Genomic DNA, 13,704 nt, shown 5'->3' with positions numbered 1-13,704 from the left:
TCATGCACACAGTCACCCGTAATACAGGACACAGCAATGGATTCAAACTACTGTAGGCTTAATCGACATGCACGCGAACGTTTTCATACAATGGTCTTGTCATTTTGTTTTAAAATGTCTCCTTCCACATCCAGCCATTGAATCACTTAAAAGTCAGCGATTTGCTAAAATAAAAATTCAAACTGCACAAAGTGGGAAAAAATGAAGCGTAACAAAGAACAGAAGTGGACAGTATACACTCGCTGTGCATAGAATATGTATGAGCGTGGGAATGTTGCTCACCGTGGGACTAGAAGACAGACCACACGCAGGTGTTTGCTTCATTTGTCTTTGTGTTTTTCAACCTTGCTCTTGTTGTTGGTATTGATGGATTGCTGGGAATCGGCTGTTCAGCCCAGTTCGGTCATTGATCATTGATCATGACTCCACACTGAAATGAGTGTGAGATTGTTTTAAAAGATGCTGCCAAATCACTTGACAGAGGCTTACTCGACATGACTTATACAATCATGAATGCCACCTGACCTGAGAAAAAGACATTTTATATTCACACTTTAATTCAGATCATCATCTTGACGGCTGAAAAGGGTTCTTGCTCACCACGCATGCCACCTTCACGAAAGGTTTCATTGAAATTGAGGCTTTCATTGTCATACAGAGAAAGATACGAATGACCAAACCAACAAAAGGCATCAAAACAATATTCCTACTGCTTTCACTGCCACTTTTTGAAAAAAAGATTATTATAAATGTGACACTCGACGAAAAACACCCACGGATACATATTGTGAAGCTGACGTTCTTTAGCTTACCTGCGTCTGTGGTTTTCACAGTGACAAAAAAAGTAGGGTGTTGTATTACACTGTCCGTTGCAAACCTCATGCGTTTCCATTCTCTTTTGCCTGATTTGCTCAAAAACATCATTGGCAAAAATGACACATCACATACTTGCCAAAATGGCTCACTATGTTGAAATACAGTATAAACCGAATTACTTGTCAATTTGTGTAATTCAAGACAAAATAAGGTCGAGTTTCTTGAATAACCAGTCCAAGTCAAGAAGAGTCTTTCATCTGTTTTAGACACGCACGTTACAGGTGCAAAAATGGCCGCTTGGGTCTTCTTCCCCCTCTCTGCCGCACTGTTTGCAGAAAAGCACTAGCTGTGCTGGAGAGCAGCTAAATGTGGCCGTATGAAGGTCAGTTTACTCTTCATCTAAATAACTTTTAATGAGGCCCTGCTGTGCTGATTATTTTGCTCTTGGACTGGGGTGGAGCAGGCTAATTGTATCTTGAGGTTAATTGAGCAAATGAAGTCCTGCATAGACCCGTTTGTGTTTCCAAATTTACATTTTATTCATTTTGTAATATTCTCTAGTTTGTGTGCATCGCTCATACAAAAACTATTGGTTTGCAAAGCATTATAACTCAGGTATTGTATGTAAACTCTTGAATCTAAAATGGCACTTGACGGATTTTATTAAAGGTTTTATGACAATAACTGTCTCAAATAAGAGTTTAATATCCTAATCAGCAGTAGCTATTTATGGATATCCATCGTGTTTCAAAAATACTATATTGTACATTAAATTATCGAAGAATATTTATGCAGTATGCATTTACACTTCTGCCCCTTTTCCACTGCACAGTATAGTACTTTACCTTCTCATTTCAAATATCAAAACCAGTTTATAAGATGGACTTACTTTTTGTATCTGGTTATGCGGGTGTCAGTTTTGGGGGGGCGTGAACCACTGATTATTACTTCAGTACTTGTTGGCGCGTACATGACCTGTAATGACAAAAATAAACACATTCTTTTGTTATTTTATGCAGTTACTTTGCAGCAGCAGTCTTATGTTTTTTCTCTTGAATGAATAGTGGGTGGCCCGGTGGTCCATTGGTTAGCGCATCGACCTCACAGTGCAGAGGTACCGGGTTCGATTCTAGCTGCGGCCTCCCTGTGTGGAGTTTGCATGTTCTCCGGGTTTTCTCCGGGCACTCGGGTTTCCTCCCACAATCAAAAAACATGCATGGCAGGCTGATTGAACATTCTAAATTGCCCCTCGGTGCGAGTGTGAGCGGGGATGGTCGTTTGTCTCTGTTTGCCCGGCGATTGGCTGGCAACCGGTTTAGGGTGTCCCCCGCCTACTGCCCAGAGACAGCTGGATTCGACTCCAGCACGCCCCGCGAGCCGGAATCAAACCCCAGACTATGGCAAGCCATTTGAGCATTTATTCCAAATCCCTGATATCAAACATAAGTGTGTTACACTAGTTCGATCTCCTTCAGCACTAGTTCGACACTCGGCCACACTAGTGACACCGAATGTCGAACTAGTTGCACAGAAATCCTCACTAGCCACTCATTTTTGGCAACTAGTGCCACTTTTGTCCAACTAGTGCTGACAAAATTCTAACTAGTGACACCTGGAAGCACACAAGCAGAGGGAACTTCCCAGCTAGTCAGCTTTTTTATGCCCTAGTGGCCCACTAGACCAAACTAGTGAGGTTCAAAGTCTTACTAGTTTACTAGTAAGGTTTAAAAAGTGTTAACTAGTGAAACGTGGATTGTTCTAACATGTTAACTAGTGGCCTATGATTTCCTGCACTAGTTAACTAGTGGGAGCTGAAATATCCACTAGTTAACTAGTGGAGGATAAAACATTGATAGTGCACTAGTTTAAGACCGTTAAAGCCTTGATATCCAACTAGTGAGTCCAAAAATGTTACTTGCTCACCAGTGATGCCCCAAATATCTACTAGTTCCACTAGTGCGACATTTTGACTTCACTAGTTTGACTAGTGAAGTCAAAATGTCGCACTAGTGGAACTAGTGGATGTCACCCTACTCACTAGTCAACTAGTTAAATGGTCGTTTGATTTAACTAGTTAACTAGTGATGGCAAAATGTTCACTTGTACAACATGTGAAACACTAATGGCTCACTGGTCACACTAGTTACGCTAAATGCTAATCAGGAGGCAGGACAGTGCCAGAAGTGAACACCTCCTATTGGCTCCATAATAAGAGCACCACCGAGCAAAAAATGAACCCTTTAAAACCTGATTCTGAGCTTTCACAATTATTTACCGCCATTTGCGTAATATCTACAGTATACAGAAGGAATCAAGCAATTTTTACCAGTCAATGTATCTGTAGGTGATGTTTATTTATTATGTACACGGAGATAAAGAGTAATGGTACAGCTCTACAGTATCTTTCCACTTTTATATATGTATGCTATACTAAATAAAATTAATACGGCGCCATATAATGCAACAGTTCTGCAACATATTCTCCCTAAATAATGATGTGAATTTTCAGTTGTTGCTAAATCAGTTAGGATGCTATAATTTGTGGTGTAGATGCGAATTTAGGAGAGCAGGACAATATTTCGCATTGCAATTGGAGCAGCAGCTTGGTTGATGATGTCCCCAAACCGGCTCATCTATTATATTTGTCGTGCAATACAACGAAAATGAGCACAATTGAAAAACATAGGCTTCTTATATTTTAAAATAAAATAATCACATGTTTACCGTTCTGGGGTTTCTACAATCATGAATGAAGGCATTATTTACAGCATCTTGACAGCAGTGTGATCGAGCAGATTAGATGGAGTAGAATTTGATTGGGGCTTCACTGATTTATTTCATACAATTCATATCCAAAACACAGTTGAAAAATATTTGATTGTTAAAATATTTAAATACAAGAACTATATCAAGAAATTAACAAAACATACACAGTTTTTTTAATGAGGAGAAAAGTCTAAAAACATATCACAGATGACAAACGTTGTGCCTCTCCTCCTCCTGTTCTTCAATGAAGCTGATCACCCTCCAGCTCCCGTTAGAAACATCGTGCTGCTGAAGGTGTGCCGGCAGAATGGTTGTGATGCAGGAGGTGCTGTGGACTCTCCCAGAAACGAGGACCTAGTTTAGTTTAGTTGTAGATCCAGTAAAACATGTTACATTTAACAACAAATGTTACATTATTTATAATGCACAGTTACAGTCTTGTGAATATTAAAAAATGTACTTCATGTAATGCAGGCAGCGAATAATTCAAACGAACTAAGGCAGCAAACAGTAAGAGCAAAATCATGTTCCAAACATTAACTTTAACTCTTTTTTAAATGTCAATTAGCTTGTGAGTAATAAGACAAAATGTGACTGTCAGACAGAGAACTGTCAGAGCAAACGGCAGATTTGAGAAAGTCCTGCCGAAATAAATCTGCACCCGACTGCGACTGACAGCGTTGAACTGCCGCCATTGCTGTCAAAGTCAGACACATCTCCGAAATCGTTGGAGCAAATTTTTAAGCAGGCTTCATCTTGATAAATTGACCACATATTTGACATTTACACCATAACTTTACCGCCTAAAATAATCGTAAAACAACATTTTGTGTAACAACAAGAGTAATATTTACCCGAAAAGCTTTCAATGCGTCTGAAAGTTTTCTCCTCCGTTTTTGTTGGGGCTTGGCTCGAAATGCATCATGATTGGCTGCCCGAAGTCCACGTGTCTGTCGGACGTGCTCTCATTGGTCTACAATACAATCACTGATGAATAAATACTCAGAGGGCTTGCCAGGCAAGCCCTTTGATTATTTATTCCATATTGCCCACTAGTTCACTAGTAAGATCATTTTGACGCTTACTAGTGAACATGTAAGCCACAAAACGCCCACTAGTTCACTAGTAAGATCATTTTGACGCTTACTAGTGAACATGTAAGGCCATAAATGTGCCCACTAGTTCACTAGTAAGATCATTTTGACGCTTACTAGTGAACATGTAAGCCACAAAACGCCCACTAGTTCACTAGTAAGATCATCTTGACGCTTACTAGTGAACATGTATGCCCCAAAACGCCCACTAGTTCACTAGTAAGATCATTTTGAGGCTTACTAGTTGACATGTAAGCCACAAAACGCCCACTAGTTCACTAGTAAGATCATTTTGACGCTTACTAGTGAACATGTAAGGCCATAAATGTGCCCACTAGTTCACTAGTAAGATCATTTTGAAGCTTACTAGTTGACATGTAAGCCGCAGAACGCCCACTAGTTCACTAGTAAGATCATTTTGATGCTTACTAGTTGACATGTATGCCCCAAAACGCCCACCAGTTCACTAGTAAGATCATTTTGATGCTTACTAGTTGACATGTATGCCCCAAAACGCCCACTAGTTCACTAGTAAGATCATTTTGAGGCTTACTAGTTGACATGTAAGCCACAAAACGACCACTAGTTCACTAGTAAGATCATTTTGAGGCTTACTAGTTGACATGTAAGCCACAAAACGCCCACTAGTTCACTAGTAAGATCATTTTGAGGCTTACTAGTTGACATGTAAGCCACAAAACGCCCACTAGTTCACTAGAGACGTTCGTGTTTATTAACTAGTTAACTAGTGGGAGGCATTTTGTCTCACTAGTCAGACCAAGAAATGAACTTGTGCAAGGTTTGACTGAACATTTTTGACATTTTTCCTACATGTTGGGCTTTTCTTTTCACTTGTTGGTGTTAATCAGCACTTGTGAGCGACTGTGCACAACGAGTGCAACAAATATCTAACATGTAGGGATTTTTGTTGCACTAGCTCATGTTTTTGGCATACTAGCTGGCATGCACATCGCACTAGCTAAATAAAATTGCTTACTAGTTGACATGTGTGCACAACTAGTGAACATGTAAAGTTTTGTAACTGCCAAACATGTAAACTAGCCAAATGTGATTATTTCACTAGTAAACTAGATGTGTGCACATGTCACCTAGTGCCCAGTTTTGTCAAACATGTTCAGTCAAAGTCTATACATGTTCAGCATTGAGCCTGACAAGTGAGACAAAATACGTTCCACTAGTTAACTAGTGATATGAAACTCTGTGTCACTAGCTCACTAGTGTGTCACACTGAACCCAACTAGTTTACTAGTGAGGAAACATGTGTATCACTAGTTAACAAGTACAGTGAAAATGAGCCCAACGAGTGTAACTAGTGGATATCTCTACATTGACTTGTGAACATGTTCACATTTTGAAACCGTCTAGTTAACATGTAAGGTCAAATCGATTGCACCTAGTTTACTAGTTTGGATTTCTGGATTCACTCGTCGACATGTAACCAATAATGGGCATCCTCTAGTGAACTAGCTGCAAATCCTCAGGACAACTTGTAAACTAGTGTAAAACATGCAAATGAAGTGGGTGTGATTATGACAAAATCTGAATCCCGATTGGTGTATTTTAACTGCAGATCCAATAGGAATCCTGCAGCCACATTTCTGCCCCACCTCCTCATTATATTTTGTGCAACTAGCTTACTAGTGAGCAGGTTGGCATCCACTAGTTCTACTAGTGAACATTTTAGACCTCACTAGTTGCACTAGTGCGACATTAAATGTCACACTAGTGCAACTAGTAAATATTTGGGGCATCACCAGTGAACAAGTAACATTTTTTGACACTCACTAGTTAGATATCAAGGCGTCAAGGGGCTTTAACTAGTAAACTAGCTACTGTTTTATCCACCACTAGTAAACTAGTGAGTATTTCAGCTCGCACTTGTTTACTCGCGCAGGAAATCACGGGTCACAAATTCACATGTTAGATTAATCCATGATTGACAAGTTGACATGTTGCTGAAAATGAATGACTAGTTGGAGTTTGTATGCAACTAGTTCGACAAAGTGTGTCACTAGTGTCGAACAATTGCTGAAAGAGATCGAACTAGTGTAACACACTTATGTTTGATATCAGGGATTTGGAATAAATGCTCAAATGGCTTGCCATACCAGACCCCCACACTGCGGGATCGACGCGCTAACCACTGGATCACCAGGCCGGCCCACCCATTATGTAATTGTGTATTTCTCTAATAACATTAGGAAATGTCATCGTGTGTCCAATACTGTATGTCATTTACTAAAGCCATGAAAACGCCTGTCGTGCGACAGTCATCTCCCCCATGAAGGTCCACTTGTTTGACTGGAAAAGCAAACTCTGGTCCTCCCACATGTGTTAGATCAGTGGTTCTTAACCTGGTTTCGATCAAACCCTAGGGATCGAACCCTAGGGGTTCGGTGAATCGGTCTCTGGGGTTCGTAGGAGCCTCTGCCATGGAGAGTAAGACACACGCGACTCAACATGTCAATTAGTTATGACACGCCCACTTAGCCATCACTGGCTGCCGATGATCACATTACATTTCTTGTCCAATCAGTGCTGCGGGAAATTTAGTTTGCTTCCGAGTCAACGTGTGACTGTCGTGATAGTACGTGAAAAAAAATAAAAATAAATAAAAAATAAAAGCATACTTATCTCTTGAAATTGTATTTACTTTTTTCTGTTTTTAATAAATGCCTTTTTTAATATCTTGAATTTGTAAAACCTTTTTTTTTTCACTAATGAAGGGTTCAGTGAATGTGCATATGAACTGGTTGCGTTCGGTACCTCTAAAAAGGTTAAGAACCACTGTGTTAGATATTTCCCTCCTCCATCACACTTGATTCAAATGATCCGCACATCAGCAAGCTCTTTAGGGCCCTGATAGTAATTCTGATCATTTGAATCAGGTACATTGGAGGAGGGAGACATCTAAACCAGACAGCATAGCGGCCCTCAAGGATCGAATGCTCGAGACCGGCGCATTTGACCGCACCATTTTATTGAGCCTCCAATAACAACCGTTTATCAATTGCCGTCTACCCCGAGCTCTGTTTTCAAGCCACAATATCTTTGATTTATACTTGCTTTTCTCATGAGGAAGAAAGCCTCCCATTGTTGATGTGTCTGCCCTAGTTGACCCTATTAAATAGTTAGGTCCACTGGGCTGCCATCTCAACCCCACGACCCCTCCCCCGTGGTCACCAATTGATGATCAGACCTGATCACCTTCACAAACGCATGCACGCACCCACCCGCACACACCAAAAAAAATAAAAAATCCAAAACCATCAACTCAACAACGGCAAGAAAAAACATGTATTCATAATGACGCTAGTATGTGATAAATTGCATTTGGAATGTGCCAGCTCCACTGCAAATGCTGCTGCTAATTCAGAATCTACACCATAGCTTATTCATCCTAAAACCAGTGTTTATATGCAGCCACACTACCCAGTGTTAAAGTAGCATTTACATAAGTGTTAAATGTTCAACCACCAATGGTGTGTTACAGAAACAAAATGTAGTGTTGGCAGCGCCGTAATGATGACTCTATTGAGTGTTTAGATTCAAACTAATGAATGTTCTTGACAACACTATTCAGTGTGGGGAACAATACCCCGTGCCTTACTCCCTTGAAGAAAACTCATGACCAAATTTCAATTCAAAACACTTTTCTTTTATTAAATTAGTTTCAGACAGCTCGCATAAACCAATAGTAGTGCACAATGTATGTTCTTTCATGATTTTCATCTGAAAACTGCCCATCATGCCAATCATAAAATCAGGTCAGACACACCGATAACAGTGAACAAATCCTTCTCAATTCTAAATGCATTCAGGTAATCATTAAAACCCATAGCAATACTATTTGTGGTCAAGGAAAAATGCCTTAACGTCATGAAGATGAGGGAGTTCATTTTCGGTACTCATAGCAACAAACATTTCACTCTGGCATTCAGGTCCATAGTTTTTCACCCAGGAGTTGGTTGGGTATTCGGGTATTCATGTAACCGAATTCTCACCTTGACTTGTGTATTTATAAGCAAACAAATATTCCAAAAGGCTTGTACTGCTGTGAACCTGTTCAAAAGGTATTTATTTTTGGAGCATTTTTTTTCTAAAAGTCTCCCAAGTATAGCTGATGATACAAGTAGCATAATTGTCATCATTTTTCATCCTCCTTTTTTTTTTCTTGACTGACACGTTTAGTGATGCGATCGCGTCTGTGAGATAGTATTGGAGGCAGATATAACACGTTGGAACAGAACAAGAGAATAAAGGAGCCCAAGTGTAGTTAATTGGATGTCCTCCTCCTCTGTCTTTGTCGTGCTCTCCCAGCAGATGTTAGAAGGCGCGAATCGCTCTAGTGATGCATCACCTCTTCAATTCCATCTTCCTCATCAGCAACTGCCTCAACCTCAGCACCAAGGTCACTGCTGTTCAGCAACGTTGGCTTCTCGTCTATAAGTCCGTCAAAAACATACATGGGGCAAAACCAGTCCACAATTCTTTTTCTTCATACCTTGAATAATGGACCATGACGTTGCCGTTTGTGAATTTCACATTTCTTCCTGCAGCATAAAGGATCTAGATATATATTTTTTGAAGTTGAAGTTGAAGTTGTCAATTCTTCAGTTTATACACTACTCACAACAGTGCTCAGTGCCTCTGGTGTCAGGCACTTTATCTAGCTGCAATATATTTACAGTATTTTATGTACCGCATTTCACCAAAAGCACTAACTCGTAGTAAAAGTAAAGAAAATCACCTGAAGTGAAGAAAGAAAAAGAAAGAGCATTGAATTTAAATGCCACTGCATTAAAATATGCCTTCCGAAAAAAGGGGGCGCATTAATGACAGCAGCGTTGTTTGTACTATTGTAACTAGTGGTACTCACACGTTTTTTTGTCATTCCACATGTTGAGGCAGGGGGCAGGTATCAAATACGATCAATGAAAATCCAAGGAAAATAAAAGTTTATTTACATTATACATTTTTGCCCAAACAATGAAACAGATGGAAGTTGCAAGAAAGTGGGGCAAGTGTAGCACACTTTTTTTTAGTTTTTGTTTTATTGCTATATATATATATATATACATACAGTCGCTTATATACTTTTCATGGCACGGAAACAGCCTCAAAATTAAAGATAAGAAACTAGTATTTGTAACAGCTGAGTGTGATGATACCACTGAGAACTAAACTCAATAATCAACACATTCTTAGATGAACACCTCTTCTATAGAGCATCGTCTTAATAACAGCAGAATATTTACCTGAGAGTTTATGATCTTACATTTTGCAGGTATACCAAACGTGGTTCCACCTGAGCGTGTATCACTGTCATCCAGAAACGGTACCCGTCCGTCCTTATCAGAGCGCACAAACCAACATGACAAGTTGGTGATGTCGGGGAGACCAGCGTGCACTGAGAGACGGCCAACAAGAGAATAGCAACTTTCACACATCTTAAAACCAGCAGACAGACTTTATTCTCACAGTGCTGAGTCAGCATGTAGCCCTGTAAGCTGTCGCTCTCTATCTCCGTCTTTCCTGTCTTCTCTCTGCTGCACTCCGCAGCTCGACCTATTGGGAAATGCCTGCAGTACAGTGTGGCGTGATTCATACATCTACTTGAATGACTCACGACCACACTCTTTGTCCCAGAATCATTGTCCTTCCATTCCTCATCTGCCTCCTTGTGTGAAAAAGTTGCACAGTTCTGTCAGCGCTGCAGAGCCTCCAGAAGGCCATTGCGTATCAAATGTTCGGCAGTCTTCACATCTTCCTGAAACCTCCAATGAGGATGTTGTGCCCTAGCCTGCAGTACCATTTTGGATGTTGTTATGGTGGTTGATTTGTTTTATCTCGATTGTGCTTTGAACAGTGAAAAAGTTCCTGACCGTGTTGGAGATAATTGAAGCTTGGCCTTGATTTAAGTACACATCAAACACAGGATTATTTGTAGACTGCAATGTGTCTCAGCTGGCAGTACAAAAAACAAAGATCCCAGTTCTCAATCTATAAAAGCTGATAAAAATTTTACACCTTTTAGCCGAAAGAACCAAAGAAGCCTTTTGGTTCAAAAGTGAAACATCCTCAGCAACCTAATTCATCAATGTCATGTCTTGTGTCAGCAAGCGAGTCAATATGCCCCATTTTTTTTCCAGGGGGGGGGGGGGTTGAATTTTGGGGGGTTGTATTGTACACAACAACCCTTTTTTGTGCCGCCCCCCCCCCCCTCCAAAAAAAAAAAAAGTTGTGTCAAATTGACCCAAAGTGGAAGTTGGTCCCTTTTTGTGTATTTTTCTGTATTTTTAAAAAAGAGCGCCTTTAATGTCATGAAAAAAAATGTGGGGCTGCCCCCACCACTCTGGAAAATGCATATCAGAAATATTGTGGGCTTTTGATGTTGTTTTCCCTCTTTTCCCCAATGCATTCAAATGGCCATCCATGATATGCGGATATGGCAATTTGAGGGCCCGGAGCCATTGCAGTAGGTCCTGTCCCTATCCCCATGCCACCATGTAGGCATTTAGAGAACATGCAAACTCCACACAGAAACTGCCCCGATCAGTCTATGTTGTTCTCCAGGATGAGCGCTTGCAGACCCGACAAAGATCAAGCGGGATACAGAATAGATGGGTGGATGTATTCTGTCACATGGTTATGATTCTCTGTGGATCAACAGCCCCGTGTCGAGCTTCACTCTTAGCACTTCAGTTTTTATTTTGTGACACTTGGAAACATTTTCACAATGGAAATGCACAACATTGCATATTTTGATGGATTGAACCTTATTGCGTGATGGAAACCTTTGAGTCAGTGAGTCAGAAGAAATAAAAATAGAGTGGTCTTGTTTTGGCTTGTCCAGTAGAGGAAGCTTGAGATAGTGTTTGATTTAAGTGGGAAAATCGAAAGGATGCCCTCATGAATGATGCATAACATTTCTGAGCAATTTGATTATGCTGGTAAACACAGCAAGCAGAACAAATGGGAGATGAACTGGGACGGAGAGCGATAATAGGAGAGGAAGTAGGTGTGTTGCTCGATCTGTAAAAATAAAGTGGTGGCTATGAGGGAGAGGAGGGAAGAACCAAAACCCGGATGTTGTCTGCACAGCCCAGTTTTGCAATTTAATGTCATCCTTTGGAACTTGCGATTAAATGCTATAGAAAGCAACAACACTACATTGGTTTTATGATGTACATGATTATTGATGTATACTGTGACATGATATACTGTATTACATTTGCTTGTTTGGAAAAAAAAAAAAAATTATTTCCAGTCCTGTAAATGCTGCTTCAGAGCTGACTGATGAGCTGATCATCTGAATCAGGTGTGTTGCAGGCGGGAGAGCTGGAAAACAGGCAGGACAGTGGCCCTCCAGGCCCGGAGCTGGACATCCCTTCTCTAAAGGTTAAACTGATATCGCTCATTTTGAAAATCTAGTCTAAATCAAGTGGTGCTCTCCCTCGTGGTCAAATCTAATCTCAGGATGGTAAATTTTGGTATTTGAATTTTTAGAACTGCAAATATTCATCATGCCAATTCTGAAGCCCTTTATCAAGCCAATTGTCAAGGAATTCAATTCATTTAACTTTATACCTTTCATTCCTCCATTGGATATGTCGCAGCCATTACATTGTAAGTCCTCATTTCCACCCAACAGCTCCCTCCTCTTGCGTCATGTCACCGCTCCACATGACAGTTCCCAAGAGTTGGTGTGTGTGCTGTTTGCTTGAAATGTCTTCTGTTTGCATATCTCCTTCCTGGTTTCATCAGCTGTGAGCAACGTTCAATCTTTTGTTCAGTGTTTGCCACAAATTTGCCACTGTGCACTCGCTACAAGACGTCTGCTCTATGAATATCCAAAATACAAAAGGCAGATGCAGCTCACTGAATGAGATGAGAAACATTCCAGAGCACTGTGAGATGGTGCCCAAATACATATTTCGTATTAAGATTATTCATACAAAAGGAATCACTAATATAGGACCATTTCGAATATGAGGGAACTGTGACTGGATGAGCACAAAGATGACAAGAGCTTGAAAATCACTGTTTTCTTTGTCCCCTGTCACTCGCTGGCAGGTGACATTCGTTTTTTTTTCCCTCCTCACTGTCAGTAATACATTTCTATCTGTTAGTCTGCAGGACAGCAAAGCAAACACCTGGTGAAATGATACACTTCTAGAATTGTTTATCACAAATTTAAAAAAACAAAAAAAAGGCAAATCCAGACATTTCATTTGGTCTCCTACACAATCTCATGCCATTTTATACAAGATCTGGATTTTTTAAAATGTATATAATTTCCAAAAGCAAGTTATTAGATGGACTGAAATAGATGATGTTTTCTTCCGTATCAACAATAGAAACAACGACGCAAGGTCATGTCAACAATTAATTGGCTGACAGTTATGCTGCATTTTGTGGCATCTATGAGTTTTGCCTTAAAATTTGACATAAAAATAGTAAACATTCATTAACAGAAAGAAGGCCTGTAAAGAGTGTATTTATACAAAAAACAAGATGTTTGTGTGCTACTGGGAATATGCAAAATGTGATTCTAATCATACTGTCGATAAAGAGGAACATATCTGCACCCTTATTCAGAATCACATTAAATATTCACAGTCTGTGGTAATTTACAGCACATGATACTAAAATTTGTTTTTGTTTTTGTTTTTTGCCTTGGGAGCAAGAAAATTTCATTTTTTCACTTTCCTCGTTGCATTACTTTTCTTTTAAAATGGTTTTAAATTCCAAGGAACGCAGATACTATGCAAAACTCACTCTGCTTCAGATTTGACCTTTCCTGTGACATTCAATTCAGAGAAGATGCTCTTGAGAGAAAAAGCAACCGCTTTTCAACTGCAGCGATCTTTCTATTTGTCTGTGTATTTCCAAAGTAGAATGTGATAAATGGATTGCGGAAGTGGAAAAATGGGTAAGATAGCCTTTCAACCTCAGGTAATGAACTTTCTAAATCTCCAACCTAATCTTCCCAAAGGCCAAGTTA

At 40.0% G+C, this 13,704-nt stretch overlaps 1 protein-coding gene and 1 long non-coding RNA gene across 6 annotated transcripts in view; one reads left to right on the top strand and one right to left on the bottom strand.

Annotated features, from left to right (window-relative positions):
- Nucleotides 1–13,704, top strand: part of LOC147205982 (solute carrier family 66 member 2) — a 49,908-nt gene that overhangs the window by 10,903 nt on the left and 25,301 nt on the right. The window lies entirely within an intron of this gene.
- Nucleotides 3,490–4,552, bottom strand: LOC147205983 (uncharacterized). The gene is made up of 2 exons (XR_015100649.1): nt 4,437–4,552; nt 3,490–3,936 (listed from the first exon to the last, which is right to left on the bottom strand). It is a non-coding gene; the product is annotated as an uncharacterized LOC147205983 (long non-coding RNA).

The sequence above is a fragment of the Hippocampus guttulatus genome, chromosome 4 (genome assembly GCF_054856545.1).
Source record: "Hippocampus guttulatus isolate MCC_2025c chromosome 4, RoL_Hgut_1.0, whole genome shotgun sequence".
Lineage (NCBI taxonomy): Eukaryota > Metazoa > Chordata > Actinopteri > Syngnathiformes > Syngnathidae > Hippocampus > Hippocampus guttulatus.
This window is presented reverse-complemented; position numbering and strand designations above follow the sequence as displayed.